We start from the raw sequence: 14574 nt of genomic DNA on the forward strand, positions 1-14574 counted from the left end.
GTTGTAAATCAGATTAAGGGTGTATATATGACTAAAGACACTAGATTAGGTTATTATAGAGGAACCATTATAGAAATACTCAATACTTTTCTAGAAACACATCTTGCAGTAGTTCCTAGGAAGCACAATATGCCTGCCCATAGTTTGGCAATGTTTGCTAGTACCTGCAGGTTACCCTTCCAACCTAACCATCAGTACATCGCTGAGGTCAGGCATAGACCTTCAATCCCAGATAATGTGTAGAACTGGCAAGTATTCTCAAATGATAGACAGATAAACAACTTTTTAACTTTAGAAGAAGAATTTGCACACAGTAACATAGACATTGATAGATCCATAGATCTTAACTCTACGGATGAAGTAATAATAAATGAGCTAGAAGGTAATGAAGTAGATAGTTTTAATCCCACTAAATTCACAAGGTCAGATATAGACAACCTAGAACAGGTTGAGATTGATGAAACAATTAATGATGAAAACAAAGTAATTAATCTCAAGGATAATTTCTTACCAAAAGGTTTAACCCCTCTGGAAGACTTATTCGATTCAAATGATGTTCCTAGGAAGCCTAAAATGGAACCATTAAAATCTGATATTGAAGAGTGTAACATAGGCACTGCAGACAATCCCAAGCTAATTAAACTGTCAAAGTCACTCCCCTTAACAGAAAAGGTGAAATATATTGAGTTATTGAAAGAATTTCAGGATGTCTTTGCTTGGAGCTATGAGGACCTTAAATCCTATGACACCAGCATCATCCAACACAAAATTCCTCTCAAAGAGAATCAAAAACCTTTCAAACAAAAGCTTAGAAGAATTAATCTTGTCTTGTTACCTTCAATAGAAAAAGAAATTAAGAGAATATGTGATGCCAAGATAATTGCACCAATAAGGTTTTCTAAATGGGTCTCAAACTTGGTCCCAACCAGGAAGAAAATTGGTGAGATCATACTATGTGTAGATCTCAGAAACCTGAATAAAGCATAACTTAAAGACAATTACCCCCTTCCAAAATGGACCACATATTACAAAGGGTAGTTGGATCAACCAGGATCTCATTACTGGATAGGTTTTCTAGTTACAACCAAATTTTGGTTCACCCTGACGAGCAACCCAAGACTGCTTTCACCACTCCTTGGGGCACATTTATGTATGTCAAAATGCCTTTTGAGCTAATGAATGTAGGAGCCACTTTCCAGAGGGCTATCGATATAGCCTTTTCTAAAGAAATCCATTATTTCCTTGTGATATATCTTAATGATATTACTATTTTCTCAAAATCAGACAATCAACACCTAGATCATCTAAGGGAGGTCTTTATAAAAAGCAGAAAGTATGGCATCTCCTTAAACCCCAAGAAATCTTTATTTGGATTGGAAGAAGGGAAATTGTTAGGACATATCATTTTTAAAAATGGCATAAAAATACATCCTGCAAGAATTGAAGCCATCTTGTTGATAGCACCCTAGGAATATCAAAGAACTTCAAGCCTTTTTAGGAAAGATTAACTTCCTTAGAAGATTTATTTCTAACCTAACAGAGTTAATTAGAGCACTAAATAACATGTTGAAAAAGGATTCGACCCTAAGTTGGACTGTCGAAGCTAAGAAATCATTTGAAGACATCAAGATAACCTTGAAAAAAACCTCGATATTAGTTAGTCCCAAATTTGATAGGGATTTCAATTTGTTTTCCTTTGCTTCTGAGCATACAATAGTTGCAGTTTTACTGCACAAAAATTACCAAGGACATGAACAGCCCATTGTTTTCTTTAGCAAATCCTTAAGAGATGCTCCCTTAAAATACAACATAATGGAGAAACAAGGATTGGCTTTAGTCAAAGCTATCAAAGATTTCAGGGTATATATTTTGTATTCTCATATAGTAGCCTATGTTCCTAATTCTGTAGTCAAATACATCCTGACTCAGGAAGGTCCTGATGGGAAAAGGGGAAAATGGATTGCTACTATCTTAGAGTATGATATGGAGATCAAACCTACAAAGTTAATCAAAGGCCAAGGCTTAGCTAAACTTATGGCTGAGTCAAACTGTCAGGCCTTAGACATAAACTTTATTGCTGCACTAGATGAAGGAGAGGAGATGGCGACTCCACCGATCAGTCAAGCCTTTGTTGAATCACCATGGTATGCTGATATCACCTACATTTTACAAAACTTACAAGCTCCTCCTAGATTATCTAGAACCAAAGGTAGGTTTTTAAAAATGAAATCTTTGAAATTTTGTATACTTGATAATGCTTTGTTTTGGAAAGATCATGAAGGAATTCTTCTTAACTGTTTGTTAAAATATGAGGTTGAAAAATTTCTACAAGACTTTCATGCAGGTGACTGTGGTGGATACCTCTATTGGAGAACCACTGCAGATAAAATCTTAAGGACAGGTTTCTACTGGCCAACTTTGTTCTTTGATGTCAATAAATTTGTGACCTCTTGTCATAAGTGTCAAATTTTTTAAGGAAAAAGAAAAATTTTGTCATTACCCCTTAAACCAATCACTGTTGAAGTACCTTTTCAACAATGGGGTTTAGACTTCATTGGTGAAATTCACCCGCCATCCTCTGCCCAACATAAGTGGATCCTCACAGCCATAGACTATTTCACAAAATGGATAGAGGCCATACCTTCAAGGAAAGCCACAAATATTGTTATTATTAACTTCCTTGAAGCCAACATTCTATCTAGATTTAGATGCCCAACCAAGCTCATTACTGATAATGCAGCAGCTTTTAAATCCAAATGAATGATAGAATTTTGCAATAAGAATCACATTACCCTAGGTCATTCTATAGCCTACTGCCCTCAACGAAATGGACTGGCAGAATCTTCAAATAAAATCTTGGTTAACATTATTAAGACGTTACTAGAAGATAATAAGAAAACATGGAACAAGAAGTTAGTCAAAGCCTTATGGGCCGACAGACTGACCACTAAGAAGTCAATTGGTACATCCCCCTATCAGCTAGTGTATGGTATGGAAGCTATTTTTCCATCCTCTTTGGGAGTACCAGTGATGAAGATGCTTCAAGAACTGCAATCTGAACCAAATGATATAAAGAGAAGGATAAACCAGACTATTCATCCCCAACAAACCATAGAAGAGGTCTACATTAGATCTCAACTTATGCAAGAAAGGATCAAAAATAGTTTTGATAGAAGGACCAATGCAGATGATTTCTACTTAGGTGATAAAGTACTCAAGTGGGATTCAAGAAGGGAAGATAAGGGTAAGCATGGGAAATTTGATTTCCTATGGAAAGGCCCCTATATCATCTATGCTTACAGAGGGAACAATGCTTTCTTCCTTAAAGGACTAGATGGTATTGAAGAAGCAGGAGGACCAGTAAATGGTCGAATGTTGAACCACTATATTGAACCTAGTTACTAATTTCACTTATCATTTATACATACTTTGCTTTTAAAAGTCTAGAGTTGATTGGATGGTGATTTTTGAAGTTGAAGCCCGAAGAGAAGGCCCTAAGCTTTAAAAGTTTTACTGTCATAAATAGTAATAATGCAGAAACATAAAAGGGAAATGTTGCAAGGTAATATCACAGCAATTCAGAAGGCCATTGATCTACAAAGTTCTTGACATTTCACTAGGAAATGCCATCCCCAAGTGGAGCCACTGTTAGGTTCCTATACCAATAGGAGTCATAATTTTGAATGACTAAGATTAAACCTTGTAATATTGTACATACCTTTTCTTTTGCAAATGTTTTCCATATTCAAAAAATTAAAAAATGTAAAGAGGGTATGTCCTAAAAGAATAATCAAAGGACAAAAAGAACAAAAAGGTCAAAAAAGATGAAAAATATGAACCCCAAGAAAAGAAAAAAGACCATGAAAGTGAGCAAGCCAAAATGCCACTCCTATTTAATTTTTATGCATAATAATGATTGTGTGCAACTTGTTATTATTGCCACAATCCATGATAGTCAAAATGTTTAAACTTGGCTATTTCATGTTTTCAATTTCATGTCTATAGATAGAGAATAAAAATCTGGCCAAACAGTGTAACCTTGGTAGATAATTAGATAGGTAGAGTAAACAAAAGGAGCTCAATTGTTTAATCTAGGCCCTTGGAAGTAATAAGGTTAAATTTAGTTAGTTTACTATTGTAAAGAAAAAGAAAAATATTTGATAAGGGTTTGCTAGCTCAAATTCACCCTAATAAAGAGAAGTAAAAATGGTAGGGTGAGTAGATGGGTAAGTAGAAGAAAGGTTGCAGAAGTATGATGATTGGCACATTTATCATCTTTCAACATGTATTTCAAATGTGAATGGAAAATCAAGCATGCAAATGGACTTCAAAGTCAATTGATTAACTTCCTCCATTCATTTCACCTTTTACTTGACTAATTTCCCATAATAAAGTTCTAAGTACAAAAACCTTTAAGTCAAAAGAGGCTCAGAGCATTTCTCTGACTTTTGGAGGGATCGGACCCTCGGCTCAATGACTTAAGGACAACAAGTACTAGATTCCCCCTCATAAATTCATCTCCCTTCATCCCCCCTCATTTCCCTAATAAAACCCCTTTTCCTAAGGATAAAACACTATTTGCCTAGGGAAAGTAATCACCCCCATGAAAAACCCCTTTTTCCCAAAAAAACCCACAAAAACACATTACCCTAAGTATTAATGTTAATATGTGAAAACATCAAAGTTCACAAAAAAGAGCATTTTCTTATTGATTTTTCCCTTTTCCGCTCATCTTTTCACATTAATTACTAATTTATTATATTAAATCCCGATGAAAACCCCTTTCCCCATATATATATAGCTCCTACATATTAATTAACCCCACCCCTTAGTTTAAATATAAACTATAATATATAGTCACCCCGACCAAAATCTCTAATTGATCGATCTATGATCAAAAGGAATAAAGTGCCATTTAAACCCTCTGTTAATCACCTTGATGGCTTAATCCCGCCTTAATCCATCATTAACCCTTATATCGCCACACTTAAGCGCCCGCCCAGCCCCCCATTAGCCTCCGTGCAGCTTCCCTACCCAATCACTGTGCGATCACTTCCATCCACATCCAACGGCCCTTATCCATATTGGGCCAACCCATCTTCCAAATGATACCCGCCCGATAAAGTGGTTTTTCCATGAGCCCCCGATGCTACATGTCAGCCGATGAGTCGAATCGGGCGACCCCTCCCGAATACCACCAAGCGCCCAAAAGCAATGCAATAGAAACCATTTACCGCCCACCCGCTACACGACAAAACAATCATTGTTCACCCCGTACCCATCAAAATTGACTTTTGTGCATAAAGCCAAAAAAGCCCCAAATCATTTGTTTTCACTGGAATTTTAACTATAAACCTCTGTTTGCATGCATGCCACCTGCGAACGTCGAAGTCGTCAACCCACGTCCAATTGCACTCCAAAGATGTCGTAGACCGCCCAAACAACCTTGTAGCCTATGCAAAACCCCTTCAACAGTCTGCAATCACCCGCTGCCCTGTTCAGAGCCATTTTTACCTAATTTCCAGGTATTTAGCCACAGTTTACTGAAAAACCTTGTTAATTTCAAAGAAAACCAATGATTGAGTAGTCTTAGTTAAGTTTAAAATTAATTAAGGAATCTTAACCAACCTAAGCCTACTCTGTGTTAAACCACCATTGCCCTAAAAACACTGCAAATTACCTCCCCCATTCTCAAATCCACAAGAACTGAGAATGGTTGCCCCAATCGCCATGGATGTGAGACCCATCTCTACACCCCACTTAGACCTGGACCACCTCCCCCTGGCTGATAGGGATTTCCAGATAAAGGACACCTCTGTCCATGAATCCCCGCTCAAAGTATACTGCCAAAGTAGGGATAGATACTTGAACTACGCTGATGAAATTGGTCTGTGGGAGTCCAATTTGCCTAAGTACCAGTTCCCCAGAGTCCACATTTTCCTAGAAATTGTACATTATTGCCATGCCAACTATGTCCCCAGTCAAAGAGCAGTCATGTCCCCCAACCAGGCCATACTTTTCACTATCACTGCTGAATCTATAAATGAGATGCTACAACTCTAGCCTGGCCAAAACTTGACTCCCCTCTCCATTGGAGACCTGTTGGACTTATATCCCAAACTCAACCCTGCAATATTGGCCCAGATAATCCAAACCTTCATCATAGAAGAGAAGTATAACCCCAAAGACCCCCCTCCATATGTAGCAGCTTTATTTTCTCCTTGGGACAGAAGTATTGTGGATATGATATCTAATGTCCTGGGTTATACCACTAGTGAATATATTGAAGAGATTATTTTAGCCTTCATGTCCATATACAGTCCAGGACAGCCTCTTGCTTTCATATATGACTATGCTCAGTTCATAGCTGACAAGATGCATGAACAGTTCCTCAGAATGAGTAATGAGAGACTCTTCAAATACTCCTTGGTCTTATATCACCTTTTCCTATATTACCAGTCAGACAAATTCCCACTTACCTTGTAAAAATTGGACACCAAGGGCCAACCAAGATCAGTTATCTTCTAGACCCCATTGATTCATCAACATCCCTCCCCCTATTCATATAATGAATTCATAGATTCCTTTGTCCACCCTGTGATGACCATGCTCAGTGGAACCCCTCCACCAAGAATCAGTCCTGAGATTAGGAGATTCCTTCATCTAAACATCAATCTTCAAGTGGGAGATTGGTACTTGTACCAAAACCACATTGAAATTAGGATTTATGGCTGTGAGTTGGCCCCATACAAACTACCTAAAGACCTCCCAATGAGGTTATTTTCCCTGGAGTACTACTAGCAGATAATAAATTCAGATGAGGTAAACTTTGTTAAAGCCAAAAAGAAAGCCCAGCTTAAGATCAAATGCCAATTGGGTCCTTTTATTTGTAATAGCAGAGAAGCTGGAAAGGAGGCATACCTGATCCTTCAAAGACTAAAATTAAAACAGAGCTTCATATGGAGATATGATCCCTTGTATTTCATTTGCAAAAGAAGGCAGAAAAACAAGATGGCTCCCTATATCCATCACCACATCCCTGAGATAGAAAAGTATGCCAACCAATTGCAATGGGTGGAAAACACTTTAGAGGACAAGGATACTACTGAAGTTACTGTGGAAAACACATTAATAGATCTAGAAAAACAACCTGATGAGGATTCTTTCCTACAGGTGCCAGGACAATCAGATAGGCCAGAACAATCAAACAGGCCAGATCAGTCAACCAGAATAGAACCATCAGAAGAACCAGCAACTACTTTAAGTGCCCTTCCAGTCATGCAAACTCCTCAAAATGAGGAAGAGGTCCCAAAAAGGAACAGAGAAGGGGCTTCCACTTCAAGAATGCCTACTTCTGATGTACAACAAGAGTCAAACAAAAGGCAAAAGCCCAATCCAGCCTTTGAGCAAGAGTTCACTGATGACTCAACTGAGGTCACTAATACAGAGGTTGAAAGAAGCAGGCCCACCACTCCATCTATGAGTATGTAGGGGCCCTCCACATCACAAACTCATATATTGATGAGGCAGCAAATTGTTGAGGTATCCTCCTTTAGAATGCATGTAGATAAAGATCAAGACATAAAGGAAATATACAAAGAGATTAAAGCTATGAATGAGAGGCTTAAAGCCCAAACATATGCACAGTGTCTGAAAATGACCCCCACCAATCAAACAAGGCTAATGTCCGCCTTTGATATCAAGCCAACCACTCAGCAGCCAAGAGTAGCATCAGATTTCATAAAGGTGGACTTTGAAGTACTGGCAAGGGATATTCATCCCATTAACCAGATTGAACTGCACAAGCAAACAGGAGAGATGATTTACTCTACATTAACAGGGAAGGCCATTGCTTCCCACCAATTACAAAACTCCCTGAACAATATATCAACACAATTTCAGTTGGAGAAGGCCTCCTCACAGGCCAAGGATAATAGAATCAAGTCCTTAAAGGACATAGTGATTGAATTGGGACATGATCCCAAAGATGTAAAAGCTGCAGAGTAGCTGATTAAAAATAAAAATGATGACATTGCTACACTCAAGAAGTAGCTAAAGATGAGCCAGCTGCATCACCCACAGACACAGGAAGTCCTAGAAGCACAGCAAGGACATGAAGAGCTCATTGACTTGGTCCTGAAACTGAACGATCAACTCAAGGAGATAGAGAAGGAGTTGGACACTTTAATTCAATCGAAGCAAAGTGACTTGGCCACAACTTCTAGAACTATCATCCCCACAGTATCTACAGCAATCCCTTCCACACTGGCAGCATCACTGGCACCCACAGCTCCACCTGCCACAACATTTCCAGTAACAGCAGAGTCTACAACAGCAATAGGTACACAGGGAGAGAAAGTAGTAGAATTAGTAAAATCCATGGAAGAGATGTCTATCCAGGCTACAAAGATGAAGAGACTAAAGGAAAAGGTAGCAATTCTAGAAACTGATTGTAAACTTGCCCAACTCCAGCAAAAGGAAGAAACACAAAAGGCACTAAGAATGGGTGAGAGAATCAAAATCCTGGAGAAGGATTTAACACTACAGAAACCACTGGGACAAACCAAAGAAATGTTGTGGGCCAATATCATTGACTCTGTCAATGATATTTGGCCATCAATTCAAGCTATATTTGAGCAGACAGAATTAGCGAAGATAGCTACTGAAGCTATCCAAAAAGTAAAGGAAGAACTGGGAAATAAACCAGAGGATTCCAATCGACTCATCCACTTTATAAACAACAAGAACAAATATGATCTCCATGAGCTTAACATGGAAGATAGGACTGAGGTCATTCTGGAGATTAGGAAGGTTCTTTCCAAAAGAAACCTTATGCTTAACTTAGAAGAGAAATTCCATAACATGCAGGTAGCCATTGATAGATTCATGGCTAAGTTTCAGATTTTGAGGGAGAGGGGTCTTCCCAATCCTATGGTCATCAATGACAAGCTCGTGCCTCAGCTGGACTATGGAGATATATTAAGAAAGTTGGCTAAGGAACAAGCAAGTTCTTCTGCAATTAAAGCCCTGCCAACAGGGAAAGTGTTATATGACACATTAGAGAACTTATTTTTTCTAGAGCATGAGGTGAAACACTTGTTCCTCACTAAGCCAAATTTTGCAAAGTACAGAGAGGCAGATGAAATCTACAGAAGGATTATGAATGTAAAATTACCTAATGCGGAATGGTGGCAAAATATGACAGATTTACTGTACTAAATTTACATTAGAAAGTTACTGTATAGTAAATGAAGGAAACCAGTTAAAACAGGTAAAAGCAGAGCTGCAGGGTCAAAGAGTAGCACAGTCAAAGAGTATCAATTGAAAGATAAAAGTGAAGAAGATTCCAGTGTAGAAATGCTACGAATATCAACCAACTTAAAGGGCTCCAACTTAACTGAAAACAGCCAGCAACACCACAATAAAAGGGACAGCCTGAAGCAATTCAACATATGTCTCTATCTTCATGCAAGAAGCTATTTTTATTCCTTAGATTAAGTCTCAAGTTGTTTTGAGATATTTTGTAAAGATTTTTGTATATATACTTCAGATTTCGAAGTATTAGGTGTGGATTCTTATACTTTCAATAGAATTTTGTTCAAAGACTGTAAAAGCTTTTGTATCATTGACTTGGCCAGCATGCTGGATTGATGAATAAAGATCAAATATTTTAAGGGATTCATGTGTAAAGCGGAGTACAAATGAGTAATTTTCTTGTGTTGTTTTATCTCTCTTAAAGTTGTTTCAAAATCTTAAATGTTTCAGAAGTTTGAATGTTTAACTTATATATTATTTTAGAATTAGCTTAACTACACTCTGTCTTACTATTATACATTCTTAATGTTTTCTCTTAAGCTATCTTAGGTAGGGAATTCTTAACTACTCCTTAGCTTTCGTAGTTTCTCTTCTAATCTATAGTAAATGGTTCTTAATTACTCTTTACTCATGATCCATTGTTGTTCCCCCATATTAGCCTCGGTCTGAGGATTCTTGATTGCCCTCTCACCCCCATTAAGACTCATTTCACCATTTAGTCCAAAGATTTGTACTTCACTCTGCTATCTTGCCCCTTGAACATTCCCTTTAGTGATTTAACTCCAGTTTTGCTGCCCCTTCTTTGACTCCATTGCCCAATGGTCTAAAGGCATCAACCTATCAGCCTATTTTAAGGATTGCACCACCAAATCTTAATACAAATCAAAAACCCCCTTGAACTCTAGAACTAGCCTAATATCTAAGCAAACATAGCTAAATTATATAGAGAGCCTTCTCTGAGCCATAGGTTGGCTAGAGCCTATGTTTAAAAGTTGGTTTGTGGTTACCTCGAAGCCTTCCCTTCTTCCAAAACTTCTAAGGAAAAGTTTTGAGTGATAACAGTATGCACAGGCTCCACAAGTTGGCTTGAAGGGAGCTCCAACTTCACACTTGGGAAGGGTGTAGGAGGAGAGAGATTTCCAATGAAAAGGACATGGCTGCCAATCTTCAAACCCCCAAGGGGTGTTGATAGATTATGATTGGAATTCCTATTGCTCAAATTAGGATCATAAGGAAAACCATTTGCCCCAAACCCATCCAATCTTGGAGGTTGAGCATGTGATGACCCATCCAATCTAATATATTCACATAGAATTTTCTCCTTCAGTTTCTTGTCTTGTCATATATCTCTCTCTTCATACCTTCTACAACACGTAAACAATTTATTAACAACCTCTAAATAAATAACAATTACATAAACTTCAAGAAACAATCTAAGGTACACAGAATGAGTAGAACAACAAAGTCTCATTGAAAAATTACCATCATTCAATCCCTGGAAAGAGCTTTGAAAGAAAATAATACTCAAAAGAATAAAATCCTTACCCATTCATCTAAGACGCCTTCTGTAGGACCATGAGGTTTTGCAGCCTTGTAATCTACAGGCTTCTTGTGTGCTTCATTATGAGCTTCTACTTCTTCTATAGGCTTCTTCAATTTCTCGAGCTCCTTGTAGAAACAATTAACATTTTAGGGCTTTCAAGTCACAAAAATAAATGCAAAACCAATTTAATTTGAATGACCTGAATAAAAATTGAGTCCATCTTGTGAAGAACCATAAATTATATCTTGAATGGTTGTTGTGGATCAACAAAACCACACGCAATTCATTCTCCACTACTAGTGACTCCTTATTCTCGTCAAACTTCAGATCAAGACAATGGTCATGTTTCAGTTTTGATAACAAAAGAATAAACATTTCAAATTCCAATGCCTTAAATCCACATAAAGAACAAAATGATTATTATTTAACCTATACTATTTTTACAAAGGGATGAAATAGTGATCCAATTTCACAGAAACTAAGTACGTATATCTTAAAAAATATCAAAATTATAATAAAAATTTCCAAAACCACAATGTGCGTAAAGATTCTACCAATATTAAAAAATCTAAAATCCACCCAAAAGAGCTAATATTAAATCAATCAAAATAGGGCACTGAGAAAATTAAAGATAAAGAAATTTAATGAATGTCTCAGCAATGAGAAGAATGGCTAATTATGGTTGAAAGGTATAATAACAGTATGTTCGTGTTGAATCAAAAGGGTTGGAAGCAATGCATGGTGGTTCTAAGAGTTTTAAAACAGAACTCCACAGACCAGTTCTAGAGTAGATTCAGTGCCCTCTCTTAGGTTAAAGCTCACAATTTTGAATTTATCCTTCGTCTTCTTCTTTTTCTGAGGGTTTTTTTGGCTTCTCTACAAATTTTACAACAGTGCCAAATTATCATCACTATCAGAAAACCTCTTTTGGAAGCCACGCATAACATCCAAACATAACATTGATTTAATTATAAAGAAAAGGCATTGTTCAAATCCATGCTCCCAAGTACCATATAGCTCAGAAAGTAAAACTAAGTATTTTATATCACCAAGACTTGTATTTTACCAGTTGTAGTTATGGAATCTTTGAACCAAGGATACCATTTGGAGGTCTCGTAAAAGATATTTTGGGAGCATTTTACTGGAACTGCAAGCATCATTCAAAAACATTTAGTAACAGAGTAAAACAATCGAGAACTTCTTTTGAATGAGATTTGGTTGGATTGAAAATGTATACATAACTCCCTAAATCCAATTGAAATCTTCTCGTCAAACTTTAGTTCAAGACAATGGTCATGTAAGTTGAAATTTACAAAGGCAAACCAAGAGTCTGAGAGTGGCAGAATCCTTTCTGGAAAAATTACAAACCATATAGTGGAGAAGGCAAATGGAGTTCTATTATTAATCAAAAATACTTAAAAGGCAAGCCCATAGTTACTGGTACAGGATGAGATCTCTGGGCACGGGAAGAGGATCATCCATCTGGCGCGGCTTTAGAAAGGTACAGGACCTCTTCTTTCTCTTTTTACGATGGCGCATCACAACTGGCTCCAGCATACTAATTGGGCTTGACTCCACGGTTCATGGTTTGGAAAAAGTGCTCTCTCCTGATCTCATCTCGTTTCTGCAAACAAGGGGTCACTTTACATGGAATTCTCTGATTCAATCTTGGTCCTCTACTTCGCCAATATGGAAGGATGCCGAGGTCCTTCGTCTCCCTCTCTCTATGCGACAGATTTGGGATGCGGCGGTCAAATATTTCAATGAAAAGGGTATTAAAAAATCTGGATCCAAAGATACATTGGTATGGTCAGCGCCGACTTCAACACAGCCAGTTCGCGTCAAGGACTTATATGAAGTCGCATTGGAGAACATTCAGCCAAGACCCTCTCCTTTTTTCCCAGCGAAATTTTGGAAAGCCACAGGCCCGCTCAAGGCAATATTATTTTCATGGTTGTTGTTCTCCAATCGGAACCTCACATGGGAGGTGCTCCAGCGAAAGGGATGGGCTGGTCCAGGCCGATGTGTCATGTGCTGCCAGGCTTCAGAAACCAATGCCCACATGTTCTTCCACTGCCCAGCAACGGCGCAAATATGGTATGATCTCTCCGTTTCTCATGGATTTCCTCACAATGTTTTCTCTTCTGTACAGGAGGGGTTTATGTGGTGGAGTGCCCAGCGTCCAGAATGGAGATCTCTTTTTATCATCACGTGTTGGTGTCTCTGGAAGTGGAGGAATGCCTGCATCTTCCAGGATTCCAAGTCTCCTATTGCCTCTACGCTGGATGTTATATCTGCAATGCTTCAACAGGCTTGAATAATTTTGGCTCCGCTCTTTATGTTTTCATTTATCTGGATCTATCTCTTCTTCTTATATAGTCTAATTGCTGCACCATGCGGAACTTCTTCCATATCTTTTTGGAAGCATATTCTCGGTTATTTTGTTTTTTTCTGGATAACCTCTTATGGTTCATGTTACAGGCCTGTATCAGAAGGCTTATGTGTTTTGGCTCTATATGTACATGCTCATTATATTTCCTGAATATAATATATCTTGATTTTCTCTCTGAAAAAAAATACTTGTGTAAACATGAATATAAATTTAAACCATACCGCAACCAGAAGAAAGGTTCCTACAAACTAATATTATACACAGATTCTTGTCATCTAAAAGTATTTTCAATGATAATCTCTTATGCATTGATAACTAGTCTGCATATAAAGCAAACTCAAACTTAACATAGACCCTATATACAAAACATACCCAAAATTAACACAGACCCTGGAGCATTATTGCTGAAGATAGACGAAAAGAAGTGGGGTTTTCAACATAATACCACTAAACGCTTGTTGAAGAGGGCCGAACCCTGATACTGCAATCACAAGAGGCTGAGGTTGTTCAACTGAGATAAACAAAAAAATAATGGTAGTTAAACAAAGAAGGAACAATAATTAGTGAAACATTTACGTTGTTGTCGAAATTGCAAGCCATGCTTGTTCATTCGACTACGAACCAAAGCAAGGAAATGAAGAAGATGAAACATAAGACAGTCATTGGTGATGATTGTAAGCCAAGAACAACAGTCATGTGTATGAGGTAGAAACCATAGTGAAACAAGGGTTTGAGAGGAATTTTTCTCCAGCAGCAAACCCCTTGACCCTAGAAATAATCTTTATATCAGTCATATTTAAACACAAGGGACAAAACCTTTACTAAATGTTTATATGATATTTCTTAACTCTTCTCGCAGCAATTCTCGCATTTTGGTGTCCTCCATGTTCAGTGCCATAAAAACAACACTAAAATTCAAATGGACTCTCCTGAAAATGGTACACACAAATGTCAAATGGAAGGCAGAAAGGTGGTCTAAAAATCTGTGCACAGATGTCAGGCGGACACTAAAAGTGTAGATGGTCGACTGATTCAAAAGAAGGCCTATCGGCCTAAACATCTGATAACATTGCCACGAATACAAATCCACCTAGCCCAAATATCACCTTCCAAAAATGAGTCTCAGGCTGAAAATTCCAACAGTATGGCCCTCGTACTAAATTTCAATACATCCAACAATGAAGTGAATCCTTAACTCTTTGTGGGTCCAAATTGTCAGTCATCTTGAGGACAAACAATTGATTTTCAGTGGAGTTTGATTTGGAATGTATGTCATCCCACAATCTGTAAGTAAAAGAACAAACTACAATTAATTAAATCATAA

At 37.8% G+C, this 14574-nt stretch overlaps 1 pseudogene; it reads right to left on the reverse strand.

The window, feature by feature from the left end:
• The window catches only part of LOC149149592 (uncharacterized), a 52028-nt pseudogene that overhangs the window by 16815 nt on the left and 20639 nt on the right, over nucleotides 1–14574 (reverse strand).

Source organism: Pinus tabuliformis, chromosome 9, assembly GCF_031772625.1.
Source record: "Pinus tabuliformis cultivar Carrire ecotype Pingquan chromosome 9, CPIR1, whole genome shotgun sequence".
NCBI lineage: Eukaryota > Viridiplantae > Streptophyta > Pinopsida > Pinales > Pinaceae > Pinus > Pinus tabuliformis.